Raw genomic sequence first — 5,860 nt, forward strand, 5'->3', positions numbered from 1 at the left:
CATCATATATTATTGGTGTTGTGGTAACAACACACATGGTGATTGGCGGCTTTACATTCACTATAGGCTGGTAAGATATGAAACTATCTTATGAACAATTATATATCAAATTTCATATGTCATAATAAAATTTAATATGAAAAACAAACTTATGTCTATGTAGGTACTCATTGAGAGATTGAGAGTTTGAGACCACGAATCCATCTATTGCTTAATGAATAAGGTAATTGTACTTCCCTATACTCGATTTTAGACTGATATATGTTGCCGGCGACTTGATTATGTGCTTAGAATGGTTTTGGTAAATTGTAGGGATAATCTTGACAGGTTATAAAGCTGGAGCTTCATACACAGATGAATGGGTCTAATGGTTCAAACGGGTCAGATGTGTTGCAGCACTGGGCCATTCAGTCACGTTTATTTTCTGTTTTATTGGGTCTAAATAAAAAGATTTTGTTTTCAATTGACCCACCCAAAACTTCAATGTCCGTTCTTAACAACGAAGAGATCACCTGCAGCTACATATGTGAGTTGTGAGGGGACGAGATGACGGTGGTCAGGCATCACTCCGGAGCACAATTCCGAAAGCAGTTGTCTATTGTCATATTAAAGAGGCCAAGCAAAATCTATCAAGTTAAGTTGGCACACAAAGCGGAAGGAGGGTGGTAACTCTTATCTTTTAATATCAGAAAACTTATCTTTTATTATTTAAGAAAGACAGTCATAAAACTAGATCATTTAATGTGGTTAACTATATAGTAGTCACAAGCGCCCTAGAGCCTAGACGCAAGCCTAGGCTCTAAGGGTGAGGCGAGGCACAACCAAATTGCCTCAAACACACTCAGGTGCTACAAACGCTCTGCACCAGCCTCTGTGGGCCTGAACCAGCCTTGTGGTTCCTTTGTTTGACTTGAATCCACTCTATAGTCATCTCTCTTGCCAAATTTCATTAAAACCACACTAAAAAATACAATACAATTAAAAAAAATATATTAGATCTATCATATCTGTAATGATCAGTATTTTACTCTTAGCATTGAATGATCAGACCACTTATTAGCCGTTGACCTCTTTGCTGCACTCAGGTTTTCGATTTCTGTGTTGGCATTACTGGTGGGAGGTTGAAGGGTTGGGTTAATATTACTATTAGAAGGTTATGTGGGGGTTTTGGGATATGGGTTGGGTCTGTTATTGCTGCTGATTTATGCTGGGAACGGGGATATTTGGATTGGGTTGGAGATATAAGGGGGAGGAGGGTAGAAATTCGTTTGGTCTTTAGGATCTTATAATGAATTTCCCCTTTTTTATTTCCTTAATTGTTATGTCTGGAGTCCCTCGGATGATTTAGGTGTATGTGGGGAGTGCACATTTAGAAATTCTTGGAGTTATCTGGTGTTTTGCATCACTTTCTTATTCGTTTGGTCTTTAGGATCTTATAATGAATTTCCCCTTTGTTATTTCCTTAATTGTTATGACTGGAGTCCCTCGGATGATTTAGGTGTATGTGGGGAGTGCACACTAGCCTGGGAGTTATAAGGAAGGCGAGACTTGGGGAGATGTTGTTTCGTTGGTCCCCTTACTTGCTCTGGATCCCCAAGTCCAAACCTATATCTCAACTGTACTGGCCAACTAACCTCTTGCTGCTTTATTTGTACACTTGGGCTATGTTGGTTATATTGGGTTGGGACTGGTTATACTGGATAAATAGCTGGCAGCTGGTGATTTACTTCAGGAATCGTACCTATGTGGATAATACGATGATGTATCTGGATCTCGATTTCCTGTTTCGTCTGGGAGCCAAGAACTATTTACATCAACATAAATAGTTTCATCCGCGGACTCACAAGTCCGGGTTCTTTGCGGAATCAACGTTGTCGGGAAATTCAAAGGTAAGCACAAGTCAATTACTTCACTCTACATTCACCTTTTGGACACCTGTTTCCTACGTTTAGACCACATTACCTAACACGAGTTTTATTCACGCTTGTCGACAGGTAACCGACATTCAGAACATAGAGCAATGACTGGAAACGTCCCTTAGACGCCTTAGATTGAGAAAGGTACAGTTATTTCATCTAAAGGAGGGGTTTGGGATTGTATGTTGAAACTGCTTATCGGATTATTCGTGAGTAAATTAAACAATGTGAAGTTTATTTCAGAAAGCAAAACATTTAAAAACAATCCCAAACGTCTTGTTAGAAATTTTTTTTTTGAGTTTACATACCTGCATTTATGATGTGGGTTTTTATCCGCAGAACCAATTGGTGAGTAAGCAATCAGGCCTACTTTTCTTAAATTTCTTTATCTGAAAAAAGGTTTTAATTTTGAAGTTAAAAGAGATTTGAATGACCCACGTCTCCTGCCAATTGCTGAAGCTAAATGTACATCAAATGCCAGCGGAGCTGCCTTTTATAGTTCAGAAGTTTTGATTGCAAGTCTTTGAGACATATTATTGTTTTGAATTTGCAAAAATCTGAAACAAAAGTTATCAAATGATGATTATGGTATGGTTTTGCAGTTTTTTTCCCAATCACGCGTGTGCTACTTAAGCAATCCTCCCATTCTAATGAACTGTCCAGTCGATAGCTGATAGCTGGCCTAAGTTATCTGCCCTTCAAGAATTTTTCAAAAACTTTTCTTACAGTTCAAAGGTTAGCTAACAGTGACAGTGAGACGATCCGGACAGCTCACCAACAGTTTGGCGAGGCCTGAATGTTTTGGTTATAATTTGGATACGATACTGTAACTTGGGTAAAATATTAATCTTGATTGTTTTATGGAGTTTAAGTTAATGCTAGAAAGTTAAAAGAAGGACAGTTCATAAACCTTAATCATACACTGATTGCAAACGTTACATGTGTTATGTAGCTAAATCTTAATTTGATTTTTATGGAGTTAAAGTTAATGCTAGAAAGTTAATGGAAAAGAATAAACCGTAAATCATAAATTGTTATTACAATTGCAAAAGTTACATACTTACATCTATTATGTGGTTCTCAAGTCTATTATTAAAAATAGTTATTACAACATAGACCGTTATTCCACAATCTTATAATAAAAAAATCATATGATAAGATTGTTAACCGAAAACAATTAGTAGTAATATCATAAGTTAAAATTGATGAAGGTTATCTTTTATCATATGAATTTTACGTATATTTACAAAATAGACTAAATCATATGATTTTACGTATGTTTACAGAATAGACTAATAAATATGAGAAACATAATAAGTTAAATGTAAAATACTTCATACCAGTTATTTAATAATATTTTAGCTGTAACAATCTAACAAAACAAAACTAAACTTCTAAGTGTGGAATGGTGTTTGATGTTATCTATACTATAGTATAAAACATATACGGTTGTCTGTTACTGAGCATGAGTAGTGGTGTTGTCGATTTTCCCGCAAAAAATCCCGAAAATTAGATTTTAATTATATTAAAATTACCTGACCACCGGACAAACACTACTAATCGCGATCACAAGAGAAGTGATAAACTACATTGAAAAACCTAACCAACGGACATGTATACAAATAGATAGTGTACAAGCCACTGAAACATATACGAATTTGTGATCTACTCAGATTACTCATTTCCATGTTTGAGTACTATGCAATGCATCAAGAGATGATCAATAAACTTACAAAAAACGAGTATCTTATTGCAAAGTTTCACCCCTAGATTTACTAACAAGTGTTGTCTATACTGTCGCATCGCGAATTTGGTTTTGGTTATGGCTCAAAACCGAACCGCCCTGTACACAGCCCTAAACTCACCAACCTAAGTGAGTACCTTTCAACCAATTTCGATTTACCTAGAATATGCTTTTGTTCAATGGTAGATTGCTATAACAGTTTGATGTAGATTTTTACATAAAGCTTGACGCCGCATTTACACCTTTGTGAATGGCACCAGGTTAAGATAAGAGTATATTTGTACCAATGTATTTTGGACTATATCAATATGGTGAGGTTTCAAACAGAGTCGGACAACGAATTATATTTTCTGTATCTTTCTTCAGAGGCTCTCACGACATTCAACATCGTTTTCTAGAGATAGTTGATAATTTTAACGTCAAATTATTATTTAGCTGAGATGTGTCAAGCTTATGGCATAGATAGACCAGATCGCTTCTACGAATAAGGAAACTAATAGACGTACTATACAATATATCACGATAGGATTAATAAACTAATAGGAAACAAGTTTCGTATAATATATTGTCGCCGCCGCCGCATCGCGCGGGTAGAGGGCTAGTATATATATATATATATATATATATATATATAGGACAAAGATCTGTTAGGAACCACCCTTTATTGCGAGAACCGCGAGAACAGTGTGAACACAAACAGTAATACCTAAAAAAATCTAAAAAACACCCAAAATTTTTTTTTTTTGTTTTTTTACTATTTTTATATAAAAATCGCTACTTTTAGTAGCCAAATTTTAAAAAATAAAAAAAAATTAGATTTTTTTTTGATTTTTTTTAGATTTTTTAGGTTTTTTGGGGGTTTAGTTTTTAGCATTTTAGCTTGGGGGGGGGGGGGGGTTAGGTTTTTTTTAGGTTTTTTGAGGGTTTTAGTTTTTAGCATTTAGCTTGTGGGGAGGGGGTTCAAATGAAAACCACTTTTATTGTGAAAACTCGAAAACTAACTAAAAAAAGCGTAAAAAACACACAAAAAAAATTTTTTTTTTTCAATTTTTTTTATAAAAATCGCTAGTTTTTATATATATAAAAAAAATTTGTGTAGTGCACATGTGTAATAATACACATGTGTAGTACACATACATATGTGCAGTATTACACATGTGCACTACACAATTTTTTTTTTTTTTGATTTTTTTTATATTAAAAAACCTGCGAAATTTTGATTGCAAAAAAAAAAAAAACAAAAAAAAATTTTTTGTATGTTTTTTTGGCTTTTTTTAATTAGTTTTCGAGTTTTCACAATAACTAGTGGTTTTCATTGGATCTTCCCCTATATATTTTTTTTTTAATTTTTTTTTTTTGCAATCAAAATTTCACAGGGTTTTTAATATAAAAAAAAATTTTCAAAAAAAAAAAAAAATTTTTTTGTGTAGTGTACATGTGTAATACTGCACATTATGTGTACTACACATGTGTATTATTACACATGTGCACTACACAAATTTTTTTTTTTAAAAAAAAGTTTTTTTATATATAAAAACTAGCGATTTTTATAAAAAAAAAAATTGAAAAAAAAAATTTTTTTGTGTGTTTTTTATGCTTTTTTTAGTTAGTTTTCAAGTTTTCACAATAAAAGTGGTTTTCATTTGAACCATCCCCCTTTTTTTTTTTTTGACTTAAGACTCTACTAACTAGACACTAAACGATAGTTCCCATCCCCACACTTTTATTGTGAAAACTCGAAAACTAACTAAAAAAAGCATAAAAACACACAAAAAAATTTTTTTTTTTCAATTTTTTTTTATAAAAATCGCTAGTTTTTATATATAAAAAAAACTTTTTTTCAAAAAAAAAAAATTTGTGTGGTGCACATGTGTAATAATACACATGTGTAGTACACATACATATGTGCAGTATTACACATGTGCACTACACAAATTTTTTTTTTTTTTTGAAATTTTTTTTTTTTTTTGAAATTTTTTTTTATATTAAAAACCTGCGAAATTTGATTGCAAAAAAAAAAAATTAAAATTTTTTTTTTGTATGTTTTTTTGGCTTTTTTTAATTAGTTTTCGAGTTTTCACAATAACTAATGGTTTTCATTTAAACCTTCCCCTATATATATATATATATATATATATATATATATATATATATATATATATATATATATATATATATATATATATATATATATATATAT

General features: G+C 32.3%; 1 long non-coding RNA gene across 1 annotated transcript; it reads left to right on the forward strand.

The window, feature by feature from the left end:
- Window positions 1–1,365: 1,365 nt before the first annotated feature.
- On the forward strand, window positions 1,366–2,530 carry LOC110880659. Its single transcript, XR_002559405.2, has 3 exons — window positions 1,366–1,889; window positions 1,995–2,060; window positions 2,331–2,530. It is a non-coding gene; the product is annotated as an uncharacterized LOC110880659 (long non-coding RNA).
- The last annotated feature ends 3,330 nt before the right edge of the window (window positions 2,531–5,860 follow it).

The sequence above is a fragment of the Helianthus annuus genome, chromosome 8 (genome assembly GCF_002127325.2).
Source record: "Helianthus annuus cultivar XRQ/B chromosome 8, HanXRQr2.0-SUNRISE, whole genome shotgun sequence".
In the NCBI taxonomy this organism is placed as follows: domain Eukaryota; kingdom Viridiplantae; phylum Streptophyta; class Magnoliopsida; order Asterales; family Asteraceae; genus Helianthus; species Helianthus annuus.